This window comes from Larus michahellis, chromosome 14 (genome assembly GCF_964199755.1).
Source record: "Larus michahellis chromosome 14, bLarMic1.1, whole genome shotgun sequence".
Lineage (NCBI taxonomy): Eukaryota > Metazoa > Chordata > Aves > Charadriiformes > Laridae > Larus > Larus michahellis.
The window spans coordinates 10,002,421-10,018,803 of NC_133909.1; the positions used below are offsets into that span (position 1 = coordinate 10,002,421).

Consider the following 16,383-nt stretch of genomic DNA (forward strand, 5'->3'; position numbering starts at 1 on the left):
GGGATTTTTTCCAAGGAAGGAAGGAAGTAGCAGCTGATCGAACACTTGCCAAATCAGTGGCTTGGCTTATATTAATTTGAGTGAAAACTGACTCAAACTTTAACTGAGCAGTTCCTGGACAGGTTCTGGTATAAGTAGCAATGCTCATATTCTTGTTATGTCATTTGTTACTCAAGGAACATTGTCAAGAAGGCATGACAGGTGATGTAACACAGCTGATTTTAAAGGATATAGTTCAACAGTTGTTGGCCATTTTGTTCTTTTGCAGCATCCTTAGGGTTGTTTTCTCAGTATTTTTTAGTCCAAAATATTGATCCTAGGAGCAGTTTGTTGTTGAAGCATGTGGCATGTGTGGGTTTCTTATCTAATGAAACTCTGCATGTGCCTTCAGAGTTTGATAAGGATTGCAGTAGGTGTTTGGTCCGTATCCCCTACTCCTGCATAATGCACTGGGAGTTGCTCTGATGTGCAAGAGAGTCGTTTCTTTGTGGGATTCTTCCCCAATATATCTTCTGTTGACTTTTACACTCTTACTCTTGTCCCCAGCCACTGTGCCTGCTGTCAGAGTGTCCGTGTGCCTTGGGGCAGACACTTTAAGTGGATGGGAGAGACAAACACAATATTCTTGGCTTCAGTATGACTGAGCCCTGGCTTTATACCAGGCCAGTCCTATCCATGGCTTTTCTGTGGTCCTGAAGACAACTTATGTCCTATTTACATAACGAAATGTTGTAGCTAATTCTCATGATATGCAAGCCCATAGAGTAAATGAGCCTGAAGGCATCACTGGGATGTCCCCATAAGTTTTGTCTTGATTCTGCATAGCTATCCAAATGCATGCTGTACTTCGACACTCTGTTTGCAAGGCACAGCCCTACTAGCTTTTAGCCTAGCAAGCAAACCTTATAGATAATGACAGCAGCCCATTAAGATAGAAACATCTGCAGCTAAGGTCACTGTACCATGATTTGCCACAGTGTGGAGCCAGCTTACAGTGCTCCGTTGTGTTCCTTAAACTTTTTTTTTTTATTGCCTTACCGGCTTAAGTCTCAAAGTTTTGTTGAACTGCGAGAGTAGTACCTATTCAAACATATAATTATGACAGAGATTACTTTTTACTTAAACTTTAAACTTAATCAAAACATATATTAACAAACATGGACTTCTTTGGTATAGTTTGGACACCTACCCCTAGAATCTGTATTTTTTTTATGTAGGTGGTGTTAGTGGTGCAACTGTGACATCTGAGCTGCCAGTTCTCGCATCACCATTCTCAGCAAAGTGACATTCACCCTGGCAAACCCCCGCAAAGCCCGTTGTGCCCTGGTGCAAGGCACGGAGGGGATGGTTCTGGCAGACGCAACCTTCAATAAACAGTAAGGGCTGCAGGAAGGCTGCAGTTACTCTTCCACCCAGGCAGCTGGAGCAGTGATCTTCCTCACCACCCAACATCAGCCCCATTTTATCTAATACCTTATCCATAGCTAAATTATTCTGGCTATGGAGAAAGGAAGTCAGAAGGGGAACCAAGAATTTTATATCATGTGAACACTTTAGCATGCTACAGGACAGTAAGTGTTGCACTGACGGTATGTTTAAATACTGAGATATTTTGAGAATTACTGTGCAATCAGTTGTGGGAGCCATTTGTTTTGCTTTGTTGCACAGACTGTACTTACATTTTTTGCATGGTTATATATTTTAGTACTTGTGCCTTCTCTGTTGTGAGGATACATTTTAATTCCACATTTATCTCCTGTTTTGGGCACTTTTTATATACACTTTTTTCATTTGATCTTCGTCTCTGGTTTCCATGTAATGTACATGTGTATATATAAAATAGATCAGATTTGTATTCATGTGCCTCTGAGATGTAAAAAGTACTCATTTTGTACAGGTTTTTTTAGAAGCACTAGATCACGGTCTAAATTACGTAGCAAATGAAATTTAACATAATTAGCAGTTCTTTGTCTTCTTTTAGAAATGTGTCAGATGGCTGGTTTTTTTGTAAGGCAATGTCACACACACACTCCCCGGATTTATTGTTCTAGTATCATTATTAATTCAAAATAATAAAACACTCAACTAAATGTTACGGTCCTGACTTAGTGATTATAGGCTTTGTTCACACTAAAGCCAATTTGCTGCTTTTTATACTTGAAATGGACATGAGGCCAAAATCTCATTTGAACACGTTGCCCATTAACTTTAGTTCTGGGATTATTTTTGTGGGAGTGGGCAAGTGATTTACTTTGCCCATTGAAATGGAAAGAGAAATAGCATTACCGATTCATGGACTCTCCTTCTTGGAGAGGGTAAAATGCTTTAGATTACTTCTGTTTCCTCCTTGGCTTCTGAGGCGGCTTTTCCTAAGGACAGACCCTGGATCTGCATGACTGGAGATCTTCCTCTTGCAGATGTGAGAAATTGGGTGTCTGGCTTTTCGCATTTTGGCAACTGCAACATAAATTCCTTCCCTTGGGGTTTGTAGCGCAGCACTCTCCTGCAACGTTTGGGAAGCTAAATAGATGCGTTGTGAGACGGGGCCATCTGTAACTGGCAACCATGGACCTGGTCCTAGAAATCTCCCTCCCTCCCTCCTGCCAACCTCTTCTTGAGCTGGTGCTTTCATTTCTTGAGCGTTGACCCCCTCATCTGGTGAGAGGCTTGAATTGTTCGTGCTCTTGCACCTTGTGCTTTATCAATATCCCACTCACCAGCCCCTGGACACAGTGAGAGAATCAATTTTGGTAAGTCACAAGAAAGAAATCATCAATCTCTCATAAATTTCCCGAAACACAAAGTTTTAATCTATAAAATAATATGTTCCATCCTCACGAAGCAGAAATTTTTTAACTGAACTTGGCACCCACTTGACAGATTATACAGCTGCCTTAGAAGCAAGGAGGTGGTTTTATTTTTTACTTCAAAGGCTGCTTAGTATGAAAATGAGCAAAGTCCACTCGCTCCATTGTTACTAAAAAAAACTGAAAAAAGCAGTCAGCAAAAGTGGCATATGACTATTTTTAATCTCATTCTGTAATTTACAACACAAGTGAAGTGATGTCAGTACTGTTGCAATGTGCAATTACACTATTTTCTCTGTATTTTCTTGAAATACTGCTAATGTGGATCCTTTCAGGTAGCTGTAATGTACAATCAGATATGTAAATAAATTATTTGCTTTCCCTGCATGACTAAAAAGTCGTCTGTCGTGGGTGACTGATGCAGTGTCCCGCTTTGCCCTGCATCCCTGGCACAGGCAGCGTGCGCCCACCTCTGTTTCTGTGCTCGTTGCAAGAAGGATTGCACGGTCCTGCTCTGCCCTGCCCAAACGCGAACCTCATTAGCTCTGGCCAAATTACACGGATGTCACCAGGGAATGAGTTTGTCTCCGCACGTGCTTTATCTGACAGCCACAACTAAGTTAAATTTCCAGGAGCTTTGTGGGATACATAATGCCAAAGCTTCAGGGGACCAACCCGCTGATCTCTCTCCACCCACGGCGCTCCCCTTCTCAATTAATAGGAACTCCAGCGGTGAGCCATTTGCAAGATTTGGGGCCAACTCTTTAATCTGGCTTAAATATAATAGCCACCCATGTGGCTAACGAGCCTGTGCTCTGACTCCTTTCCTGGGGAGCAGTGAGCTGCTGTGAGGAGGGCACAGCCTGAAGCCATGTCCCCTGGCGGGGGCTGACGCTGGCGCACGGTCTGAGCTCGTGTGGCCAGCCCTGACCACCCCCAGGTGTGCCACGGGGCACTGGGGAGAGGGGGGTCGTGGTTAAACTGATGGCAAGGGCTTTCCCCCGCTCCCCTGTGCTGGGGAGAGGCCTGAGGGATGGCCCTGCCCTGGGTGGCCCAGTGACAGCTGCCCCGTGCCAAGCCCCCAGGAGCAGCCGCAGCTCCCGAGTGCGCTTGGACCAGCCCTCCTGGGAGCGGGACTGCAAAGTTTGCCCATGAGGGACCAGAATGGTGGTGGGAAACCTCAGGCAGCGGCTGGGAGCTGGGGCCCGTGGCCAGGGCAGCGTGTGGAGGCAGTGAGGCACAAGGAGACCCTCGCTCCAGTCGGGCTCTGGGCAGGACTCACCATGTCGCTGTCCCCAGAGAAACAGGCCCTGTGTGAGGCAGGAAGTGGAGGACGCACTGGTGCCTGCGAGGCCCCCTCGACCAGAACTCTGAGGTAATTTTTTTTTTCCTCATCTGTTGTTTGAGCTGCCAGACTTGCTGGCCTCTTCTCTGGGTCTTTATTTTAACTGCTAGAGGAAAAATATAACCTACTAAGTGATGAGGTGTTTAGGTTCAAGGCTACTATTTGCAAGAGTCTGTGTGGAGTGAGGGGAGGGCGCTGGGGCACCTCAGGGGCAGCCGCCCTGGGGCTGGTGTCTGTGGGCGCCGTTACTGAAAGGAGGGGTCCATTGGTTTGGGAAAACACTGCTGATAGAGATGCAGCCACAGTCAGCCCACAGAGGTGCTGGATGCTTTTTACAGGGAAGAACGGGGCCTTTCTGTGGCATGTTGAGGAGACTCCTGGGGTGAAGCATCTCCTCAAGCAGCTCTGTGCAGGTCGCTGCCCTGTCCTACCTGCCCGGGGTCGTGTTTGAGGGAAACCATCAGAGTTAGCCTGGGAACACCAGGGAAGCCCATGCTGACATGGCTGCAGGTGTGGATGGTTCACAGCTGTGCTTCCATGGGGGGTTTAGTGGGTTTAAAATTTGCCTCCTGAAAAGCCACTGCTTGCACCCCTAGCCTGCTTCTTCATTAGTGTCACTTGTGCCCTCGATGTAAAAAAATGTGACCATTTTGCACCTGTGTGAACAATGGTGAAGGGTGTAAAGCAGAGAACTGGGCCTGTGGTGTTTATTTAAGGAAGGGAGAGGGGGAAAGGAAGTCTGAAAAGACTTCACTGATCAGTTCAAGCCTTACAGGGCAAACATTTTCCTTTAAAAAGCATTTTGGTGGTCTTCAAGTGATCATAATGTGCAAACTGCTTTGATTTGGCTGTCAGTATTTTCTAAACCTGGTATTACATCTTCTACAATATCATCCCATGTGGTTGCTGGGCAACTTTTCTCCCAGCAGGTAGAGACATCTGGAGAATCAGAGCAAAGACAGTGTATGAATAACCCATGGAGTAACTTCCCTGCATGTTATCTTCTCAGGCTTCCCCGTTCCCAGATTCCTTATGGCAATGAGTTTTTGGATATTCAGATTTTTAACAGCAGGCTTAAAGAAAACTCCCCGCTGTGTATGCTAAACTACTTCACCAGAGAGACACGGAGCAGTTTTGTTCCCAAATCTCAGCAGCTCAGGCTACCATGCTGTATTACTGAGCTACTTCCAGAACAGTTACTCACTGGTACGCAAGAAAGACACACTGGGAAAGTAAATCAGCTGTTACTCTGGGGATAGGAATACCTCAACACTAGGTATCACAAAGTCTGTAATAGTTTCTAACAAATGATGCTGTTCGTACTGTGCTGGGGAGAGCTGAGACCCTTGGGTCATTTTGCAACAAGGAATTAAAGCTCAGAACTCCCTGGGAGGTGATTGTTATCTTGCTCTTATCTTTTGGGGGGGAGGGAGGAAGGAAAGAGGGTTTGAAGCCAGACAGAAGTTAAACGAGGCAGTAGCAGAGTAGGAAATAGAATGCAGGAGTTCTGACTCCTGAAAACTTGGATGGTGGCAAGGAGAGCCATTACAAAGAGGAAATACATCTCATGTGAGCACCAAGGGAGGACAGCGGCCAACTCCTGTAGTCTGGCAGCAGGCTCTGATCTCCTCATGCTGTCTTGGCAGACACGTTTTGCCCAGCGTAGCCGTCTCAAAGCTGTGACTTTGATGCTTTCCCTTGCTCTTTTTGCTGTTCTTGACAGCCCACGTTACAACGTTTTGTGGGATTGCTGATGGCAGACGGGGGTCTGGGATGTGTCACTCCACTCTAAATGTCTTTTGACGCATGTAATGCAGCAGGGACTCTCCTAGCTTGCATAACTCGGAGTAAGTTTTGTCCTTGGAGCCAGCTGCTTTTTGGACACAGAAAAGGGGTTAGAGCATATGACTACTAAATTGAAGACTGTCCCAGATGTATAACCATAACTATTTGGATTAATGGTGATTTTAAAGCAACTTTGCAGTGATAATATGTAAGCATGTCTTCTGGCATAGTGCTTAAACCCTTATTCCCTCACATAGAGATCTTTGTGCCTTAGCTTGCGGACAGACAATGTAGTTAATTTTTTGATGCAATAGCATGCAGCATAAGGCTCACAACTCACAGTGCAGACTGTTTCTGAAAAGAAAGACAGAAGAGCTGGGCTATGACACCAAATGAGGTAGATGGAACTCAGCTGCTGAAAGGCTGCGCTCGCTCTTTCCCTGTTGTTCCATAACGCAAGAAAATTGCAGGTTGTGTTTTATGAAATGCTGTCTCTCTTGGCTGCTGCGTGGCCTTTCTTAATGTGCTCTGGCTTTTATTTAAAACCTGAACAGTCACCGGGCAGGGTTGCTCCCAGCCCTTTAGTATCCTCTGGTCTTGCCTCAGCACTTGTCCCATGTGGCAGGAAAGGACCCCCGACCAAGCCTGTCCTTTGGCCAAAGTGTGGACTGCGGAGTGAGCTCTGGCTGTACAAAGCAAGGATTTGCTGGGGGGAGGGAAGGAAGGAGGGAAGGGGAGCGCTGCCAGGGCTGCCATGTGCAGAGGTATGTGTTTAAACACCGGCTGCCCAAAATGCAAAGTCCAGGGCCGCAGAGGCTATGGGATGTGGCTGGAAACCAGCGGCGAGTCGTATAGCCCCATCGGCTCCTGCCGTCCTGCTGCTTTCAGCCAAGCATCCCAGTGTCACCAGGGTGCGGGCTTCCCAAGCAACTGTGGCATCAAAAAAGTAAGCCTTAGCATCAGAGACCTGCTTGGAAATATTTGGCACAGTGTTTGCATTAACACCTAAAAATAGGACTTACCCTTAGGAAGCGAACTCTTCCTCTTTGGAATGAGCCGTTCAGACGTCATGTGTTTCATTTATTTGTGCAAGGAGCACATGGCAAATGCAGTGTGCATTCTTGCAATAAAGGTTGTGCAACTCGGATCTGATTAAACAGACAGTGGTGCCTGGTGACAAAGTCATAGCTATAAAGTAAAAAGACGGATTATGTTATGTCAGATCTGTATTACGTTCTAACTTTGCCTGGATTTTTTAAATTTTCTTTTTGGTTGGTTGCTTTGGTTTGTGTTTTTCGGGAGGAGTATGTAAGCCAAAAAATACCGGATTACTTTCTGCTGCCCAGCAATGGTTGAAAAGTAGAAACCAGAATGAGAAATTTCAATGCAAAGCTAAATAATGGTTCAAACCCACATCCTTCAAATTCTTCCCTCCTGCCCTACAGCTAGTGGTGATAAAAATGAGTGCTGATTCATTTCTTGGGTTTTAACCAAGCATTAGCCATAAGACTAAATATTTAGTAGCTGGAAACCCAAAGGAGGAAATATTAATAATGTAGTATTGTATCAATGATTTATGCTATTATGATTTTACTATGTAAACAGAAGATAATGGAATTGAATAAAATGTGAAAATTGAGTTTGAATATCAGGAAACACTTCCTGACACAAACCCATGTTAGATTGCCTGATATTGTCCCAGGGGAAGGGGTGGAAACGCTGTTGCTTGGCAGAGGGAGAGTGACGGGAGGCAGCAGCGATGGCAGGGCCGGAGCTGTGCTGTGCCCGAGCCCCAGCCAGGTCCCCCTGTGCGGGACTTGTGAGGGGACATTGTGTCCCACTGCAGGACAGTGTGCGAGCAGGGCGTGCTCTTGCTTGGGGGGGGAGCCTTCCTCTCCCCGAAACTGGGAGTCGGGGCCAGCACTCTCTCATTAGCAGGTGCCAGACGCTGGAAAGCAGCAGGGCTGAATGTGTAAGCTTAGCAGCAGACTTTTTTCATACAAAATAGAATCATAGAATCATAGCATGTGTTGGATTGGAAGGGACCTTTAAAGGTCATCTAGTCCTAAAGGTCATCAGTCATAGCTACTGTTCGTTTCCTTAGGCAACTCTCAGCGTCTCCGTTGTAATGCGCAGCTTTACTCTGCCGTGAGAAACATCAGGAGGTGTTAACCAGAAGAAAAGCAAGTGTTCACCAATAATTTATTTTTTGAGCAATAGTGCGGCCCGGGCTGGTGATGCCGGTGGGAGGCTCCGCCGCGGGGGGGTGGTACCGCACGGGGGTTACCAGAAACGGGGTTCTGGGGGAGGAATATGGCTGCGGGGAGAAGGGGCAGGAGGACGGGCGGGGAAGGGCCCGGCCAACGACCCCCGTCAGCCGGCGGGGGTGGCGCTGGGGTGCGACCGGCCCGTGCTCCCGTCCCTCCGCCCTGGGCGGGTCCGTCGCCGCCCGTTCCCGGTGTTCCGCCCCGCGGCTGCCCCGCACCCGCCACCGCCAACCGCACCGGCGGGCGGCCCCGCGCCGTCCCGCGGGGCTGAGGGGTCTGCCGGGGCCGCCCCGTGCCGTCCTGCCGCCGGCAGCTCCCCGGGGCCGCCCCGTCCCGCCGCCGGCAGCTCCCCAGGCGGGCGGGTTGGTGCCTTCCACTGGTGGCGCGGGGGAGTAGCTAGCCCGTCAGGCGCGGTGGCCAAGTGGTAAGGCGTCGGTCTCGTAAACCGAAGATCGCGGGTTCGAACCCCGTCCGTGCCTGCCGAGGCAGCGCGGTGCGCTGGTAGCCCTGCCGCGGGGTGGCCGCGGACGCCGTCTCGTTTGCGGCTCCTTTTTATAATTATTTTTTTGGCTTCCTTCCACCGAGATCCGCCCCGGCTCTTGGCTTGGCTCCCCAGCGGCTGCGGGTCCTGGGGAGCGGAGCCACGGAGCTAGCGGGGTGGCCGCGGTCCCCGCGGGTCCTTGGCACACAGCAGGTGGTGAGCCCAGGGGGGCATCTGTGCGGCAGCGGGGGGCGGCCAGGCTCAAGAGGGTTGTCCTGGATGCTGTGAATCACGGTTAAACTGATGTTTTTTACTGCGTTGCTGTGGAGGAGGTGTTTGGTGAGCTCCGAAGTGATGAATCCTGCTGTTACTTTATAGGTGCTGGATCTGATGTCATGCCCACATAGAGTCCTGAAATGGTGGAGAGAAGCTGAATCCTGGTATAAAAAGCTTAGCGCAGTTGTACCAGTTATACCAGAACTGACCTTCATTGCTTGGTTCTCAATACATAAAGCTGTGTGAGGCTTTACACGTGTGCAAGGGTATTTCTGCTGGCTCTGTATAACAGCACTTTGATTATTGTTGCTTTCAGACAGCTAAAAATATGTAAAGAACAGTTATTTAATTGCAAAATCAGCCTGATATCTGGGAAGAGCTGAGGACCCTCTTCCAAAAAAAACCTATCTGTTTCCTTTGATGCTTAGAAAAGGCTAGTTTTTGCTGTTTAATGTGCACTTAGGCTGGGATTGACAAGGTAGGAGGCTGTTTGTCTTTCTCAGGAGGTGTTGGAAGTGTGTGCGTAAGGTGTTTGGGGAGGTTTGTACAAAATGGTTGTACAGTATGTTATTAACAAGCCACAAAAAAAAGCCATAGTACATTTTGATATAAAAACAGGAAATGCAGTTTAGAACCTGTTTAGAAAAATATAGACACTGTTTTACTTGGAAAATGCAGTGCTGTCAAAATCCTGTCAACTTTGTTGGAGGATTTTGTGGACAAAAGTCCCAGCTTTGAAACACTCTATTTTGACTTCTTTTTTTTTAAATTCTGCAGCATCTCACATCAGAATGTCAAACCAAAATGTTTCTAATGATTCAAAAGCTGTCTTGCAGCTTTTGCAGAGAATTCCAGAATTCTGTGGGTTTGTTTCTGGTTGAAACCAATTGTGAAACTGAGGTCCTCCCTGAAACAGGCTTGCCATCCCGTAAACCCAAGCAGTTGAGTCTTGCCCAAACGTGTGCCACGAAGCCAGGACTAAGAGCCAGGTATTTCAATAAAACTCTGGCATTGCTGTTCTCTGTGGCCATAACGCATCCAGGCAGTTTACCAGTTGCTTAACTTCAGTCTCTGCAGAACTGGAATGTTCACTTCTGACTCCCGGGAGTCTTGTGAGGAAGGTCCTTTGCTTTGCCCAGTTCCTTGTAGTAGTCAAGAAAGTCCCGAGGAAGACAAGGAGGTGTTTCTGTACAGAAAAGTATGGGTGGAGGCCTTGCTATAAATATCATGTTTGAACAGGTGAAGCTTTTGGAGCAGTTTGTCACCTCTGAAAAGTTCTGGTTGGCTTATCAGAAGGAATGGAGCCGTGCCTCTGTGGTCCCATGTAAAGTTTACAGCAGAGTGGGGTGCTGCGTTGAGCTGCCTGGAAACAAATGACTCGCAGCCCCAGCTCAGGCAAGAGTGGAGGCTGCGGGTTACTTCAGATAGTGGAGACAATCCTTGCAGCAGGAGCTCAGAGTGTGAAAGTCCAGTCCCGTGCGTGTCTCTGTCACCCCACACGTGTGCTGTGGTTGGCCTGCCTTACTCAGGGCAGGAGCACCACAGGGTTTGTTAACAAAACTGGAAATCAGCAGCTAGACCCCAGCCGATGTAAATGAGCAGAGAGCCGCTCAAGCTAACGAGACTGTGTCAGCTGACCCTGTGTGTGAGCAAAGTCCAGCCTAGAGGTAAAATCCATATAAACTGTCCTGCTCCTCACATCTAAGCAGAGCTTATCCTGCTACTCCTGGCTCACCGGTGTGGGCACCGCTGAGGCTCTTGGCTCTTCCCACTCCCTTCCCTTTGGTGTCTCTGCCCCTTCACTGTTTGTGGGAGCTCCTGGTGCGGCACGGTTGGGTTGGGTTGAGGCAGAGCATGTGGTTTCTCACCTCCCACCTTCACGGCCCCCTCTTCTTACTCACTCCGGCAATACATTTGATTTTGGCTTTAATTTAATAGCTAAACTCCTGAAGTGCCAATGAACAAAATGCTTATGATTGATCATAGGTATGCTGGAGATGGTTTTGGTTTGGGATCTTTTTGGGTAGGTGAGGGCAAGTTGTTTATTTTGGACACAAGTCCTGACCAAAAGCATAAAAATTTTTAGGTGCCCTATTTGAGTTGCTTTAAAATCTTTGGTTTTATTCCAGAAAATACTGAGCAGCGTCCTCTGAATATAACTTCTCTATTAAATGAGAAGTTATTAAATGAGGCCTCTTTTAATTACCTAATAAAAACACATTACAATTAATGTACTTAAAAGATGTGTTGCTGCTTAAAGTCTTGGCTGTATTTAGATACCGAATTTCCTGACCTTTCTGGTTTGACAAACCATTTATTCAGAATCCAGACATCTTCATGACCCCTTTAAAGTAAGTGTAAAAATGAATCAATTATAACAGCGGTATTTCTGAATTGCGTATTATATGTATTTTTAAGAGGCTGACAGAAAACGCCTGCTTTTGAAAGGTAAGATGTGAATGGGGACTAAAAGCATAATGTTCTTTGTTCAGATTATAATAACATTTTTCAGTGCTTTGCAACTCTCCCGAGCGTCTGTCACGTCCTCCCTGGGGTCACACCTCAGCAACTGAAAACCAGTGTGCTAGCAGCACAGGAGGAGCTGTGTGTCTGTTTCAGAAATAGTGGTGAGATCATTCGAAAGCCTTGCTCAGACCTTGCTGTGTGGAGCTGGGCAGGGGGATTGTCCCAAAAACTGTTCAGACCCACTTGTCCCACTAATAAACTGGGATTGTCTTCCCAGCTCTCTTGCTTTTTGGGTATCCTCCATGGGATAGCTGACACTTTTTTTGTTGTTATTTTTTTTTAAAGGAGGGAAAAAAAGCCCCAAACCCAAGCCCTGAAACCTTGAACTTTGAAAGAAAATACATGTGCAGAGTTGTGCAAATGGAGTATGGTGTGCCAGGGGTGACAGGGCTGCCTGAGCCAGCTGGGCCATGGGCTAGCAAGAGCCCTTGCTTTCAGGGACGGGGCTGGTGTCCTGGCAGCTGGGCCCTGCCTTTGTACATGGTCAACGACAGGGCCAAACTGGGACGATGCTCAGCATCTGCAATGTGAAACCACGATAACATTTCCTGAGGATTAGACAACTAAATGTACAAAGTATTTTATTAAGCTGTGACTGCTTGTGAGACTACCAACAAACAATTGAGGGGAAAGCAGCAGTCTTAGATGAGGCAGGAGAACAGTATTCGCAGTGTTGTCTGAATCCTGCATATATGGCTGAGTAAATTAACCCATGAGTAAATAAACCCCGAACTGTGGAAATCTTCACATGGCTACAGCAATGTGATTCCCATTTTCATTATGCCTGGAATTTAATGGACTGCTGAAGTTTGACCAAAAGGCATTTCTTGTGTCAAAATGAAAAATTACAGATCAAAAGGGTGACTTTGCAGACAAACATATCGATCTAAAGCCTGGGTGACACAGACTTCCTGGAAGAGAGCCCAGAAGCATGTCTGTGTTTAAAGTCAAATGGCTGTAGCCTTTTACCACTGATGAATAAAAAATGTTTTTGTCTGCATGCCGAAGGCTCAAGCAGAAACAGAAATTACTTGATTTGTTCTGCTGGAGGAGCAGGTACGTGTTTGCGAATAGTAATCCATTGAATGCTGCAGTATTCAATAATTTAAAGAAATGACTGTGAGATAGGAAATAAAATCTCTTCCCTCCTTCCCCCCCCGGCCTGAAAACTGTTTATGGCAACCATAGGAAAGGCACAGTGAGTGACCTCATTCTGCGTTCAAGGGCCAAAGTTACTGGTGTCCCCTCCTCTAGAAACACATGGAGCGAAGCAGTTGTGAAGTTCCTCCATGAGGATCCCAGTTGTATTTTTGCTTTGGTACAGGAGTAGCAAGTGTTATAGACATCCAGCCCTGAGGATGGTACTGTCATCTATAATTAGACACTAATGAAAAGGTCCAGGTGTACCTCCCTGGCCAGGATGAATGAAGGGGTCAGCACAGTGTGCTGCTGCTGCTCCCCTGAGAGCAAAGTGTAGCATCCTGAGTGGCAGCAGTGGGATTTTCTGAATGAGCTCTGTGGGGACCCAGGAGAGGGAGTGACGGTCCTTACTGCCATGCTGGCATAGTGCGGAGCAGTCCTTTGTGCCTTGGTTTCCCAAGGGAACCTATGAAAACAAAATTTAAATGGAAAAGGTGATGCCAAATGGCAGTGAACACTTCTGTGAAAACTTGAAGATGCCAGTTGACACTCCAGGCAGTGTGTCTGAAACAAACTCCAATTATGCAGGGAAGGAGGAACAAGGGGGATGGATGGATGGATGGGTGGGTGGATGGATGGATGGATGGATGGATGGATGGATGGATGGATGGATGGATGGATGGATGATGAGAGATTTCTAATCTCATCTTCTCCACAGCCTGTTTAACCTCAGCAGCATAGGGCCCGCTCCTCTCCCTCTTCCTCTCTCAGGTGCTTATTCATGTTTCTGACTTAAACTACATGAAAGAAAGAGAGGCTGAGAGCCCATGTCTGGAAGGTTTGTGCACAGGAGTGCTCCTTATCCATGTGAGTATCCACTGGCAGTTACCACTGAGTGACATTTACTGCAGTAAGCAAGCTGTTGCAGGATGAAGGGCAGTGATGTGAGTATAGCTTTTATTATGACTTTGGTGTAAATTGGAAAAAAATTATATTGGAACTGATAAAATGATATGTTGGTAAATGGATTGCCATGGGAGAAGAGTCAGGTGTTGGATTAATATAGCTTCTGAACTATTAGTCCTCATATGAATCTCATATTATGGAGAATAATTTCCTTTGCATTCAACACAATACAGCTCCACTGGCCTGGTGATTATGGTGACAAAGCCAGGCTTCAGAGTCCAGCCTGAGACATCGTGTCAGCAGTGCAAAAAAGCATCAGCAACAAACAGGACAAGAGGCACAAACTGAAACACGGGACATTCTGTCTGAACATCAGGAAACACTTTTTCAAGTAAAGGTGACAGAGCACCAGGACAGGTTGCCCACAGAGGTTGTGGAGTCTCCATCCTTGGAGATATTCAAAAGCCATCCACACAGAGTCAGGAGCTTTCTTTAGGCGACGCTGCTTGAGCAGGGGGTGGATCAGATGGTCTCTAGAGGTCCCTTCCAACCGCAACAATCCTGTGACTCTATGAAACTCCTTTGCCTTTGAAGTTTGTACTGTTTGCTGCTAGCTGAAAGTTGTGGGGTCACACCTGCCCCTGTGCTAACAGCAGTGTCTTCTTCAGGGTGATGCTTTCTGTGACTGTGGCTTGCCATCTCATTTGTGGCAGCGCTAATTCGAACTGTAGTGCTGAGTTGGTATAAATGTCTAAGTTAAAGAATTTAAACTGTATATGAATTCAAGGCCAGGATAGCCTGATATAGAATGTAATATTTACTGTCTTTGAAGAAGCTATAATAAACTTAGGTGGGAAGCTCAAGAAAGAGACGAAGCAATCAGATAGCATTGCAAAGATGTCAGAGGGTTCTTGGGAGCCCCAGCCTGAAACTTCTGTATGTTATTGCTGGGCACTGTGGCCATCAATTGAACGCCAGTAGTTGTTAGAGTTTGACGGCATTGTGCAGTTTGCACTGTCACAGCCTTACTGGGACTGTGAGGATTGTGCATCTGAATCGATGGAATCCTTGTCACTAATTTCACAGGGATTGTACCCAAGTTCAAACACATATTTCATCATAGAAAAAGGAAAGCAGAAGGCATGTGAGGCTTTACTGGCGTAGCTGGATTTAAAGACTCATTTCATCCTCCCAGTGTATAGGTGGGAGGAATAATACTGTGGCAGCATCTTTAATTTTAAGAAAGCATCTTGTGTAGTCCTGCAAACGCTGTCCCCTCTCAGCAGTCACTGCAGTGCCTTGGTGCCCGTGTAAGTCCTGTGCAGTGAGAAATGAGCTCCCACCCTGAGCCCGCTGCCTCTTAGCGTCTGCTTGAGCTGAATTCCTGACTCCTGTCCTTTCATCACTCTGGGCCCAACTGAAAGGGTACTTGCGAGCTACCAAATATAGAATGTGCACAGCCTATTTCACAACTGGAACTTGCAAATGCTGGAGTGGATTTCATGGACTGAAGCCCCCCAGGGAGGGAGCATTACAGTAAATAATGTTAGTGCATTTGTTTAATCCCTGGGGATTGTGGAATATAGGATTAAAGTGGGCTAAGGGGATTTCCCCATTGACAGCTGCTCCTCTGTGCACAAACACACACACAATTTTTTTATATGTAACTTGTTCAGCCCTAAAGAATTTCAACTGCATATGGCACTGTGCATAACATGACCGTTGTTTCCACATCTGGTTATGCATATCTGTCTGCCCCAGTAATTGTCTTTAATAGACACAATTGGGGATGAGGTAGTTGTACTAAGAAGACACATAGCTCTGTGCTTGAACAGGAAACCATTATTTCTGAGCTTAATCATAGCTCGTTAGTCCTGTGATTTTCTCCTCTCCCCCACATACACACCAGAACACATGCTTTAAATATGAAGGCCCCATTTATGGTGGGACATTCATCTTGTATTGACAATTTGCCAGAGGTTCTTTGGATGGGCAGAGCCTTGGCCAGTGAGCAGAGAACTAGACCATGTCTGAGCAGTGACTGGAGGCTGGAGCTCACTGGCATTACGTGGGTGCTCACAGCTGAACAACCAGCTCACAGCAAAGATCTCAGAAGGACTGCAATTTCTATAAATCCTTAATGGACTGGGCTACTTGGTGTTCCTGCAGAGGTACATGGGGTCAGGCCAGCTCCTTTCAGTACATTGTATTTGCACATTTCAGAACTTTTAATCGTGAACTTGCTATTCCTGTTGTTCTGATAAAAAAAAAAGATCTGGGTGTCCAGCAAGAATTCATATTTTCAGGTGAAAACCAGCCAAGTTCATGCTGTGCCAGCAGTGGAGTTTCAATTATTTCTCTCACAACGTTGTCTTTAACTTCTTTGACAATCCAGTCTCTTTGTCAACAAGGTCTAATGCTGAAATACCAAGCTGTTGGCTACAAGCCATGCTTGCTTACATGCTGCTTAGTACCACACACTGGAAAGTTAACAAATCAATGGATCTACTTGCAGAGAAAGGTATTGCATAAGTATAGGCAGGATCAAGAAAGAAAAAAATCAGATTAATGCAGGCATCCATCTAGACCAAACTGCATCCACAGGGTCTAAGTGTGTCCCAGTCAGCAACATGCAGTCCAGTCTCCCACCCGCAGAAGTTCCCTTCTGACTTTGGAGGTATAACACCAGTCTTCCACTTTGTGAAGCCTTTGTGGAGACCTATAAAGACACTACTACATCTGGTTCGTGGCTCTTGTAAAAACGTTTTCTTTTTTCCAAACAGGGCTATTTTCAGAAGTGATAGAATCTATTGTTCCATAGTTATTGTTCTGGGCTATTGTTGGGCTAAT

The 16,383-nt window shown here is 46.6% G+C and overlaps 1 non-coding gene across 1 annotated transcript; it reads left to right on the top strand.

Moving 5' to 3' along the window:
* The first annotated feature begins 8,611 nt into the window (after nucleotides 1-8,611).
* On the top strand, nucleotides 8,612-8,683 carry TRNAT-CGU (transfer RNA threonine (anticodon CGU)). The gene has a single exon. It is a non-coding gene; the product is annotated as a tRNA-Thr (tRNA).
* Nucleotides 8,684-16,383: the final 7,700 nt, after the last annotated feature.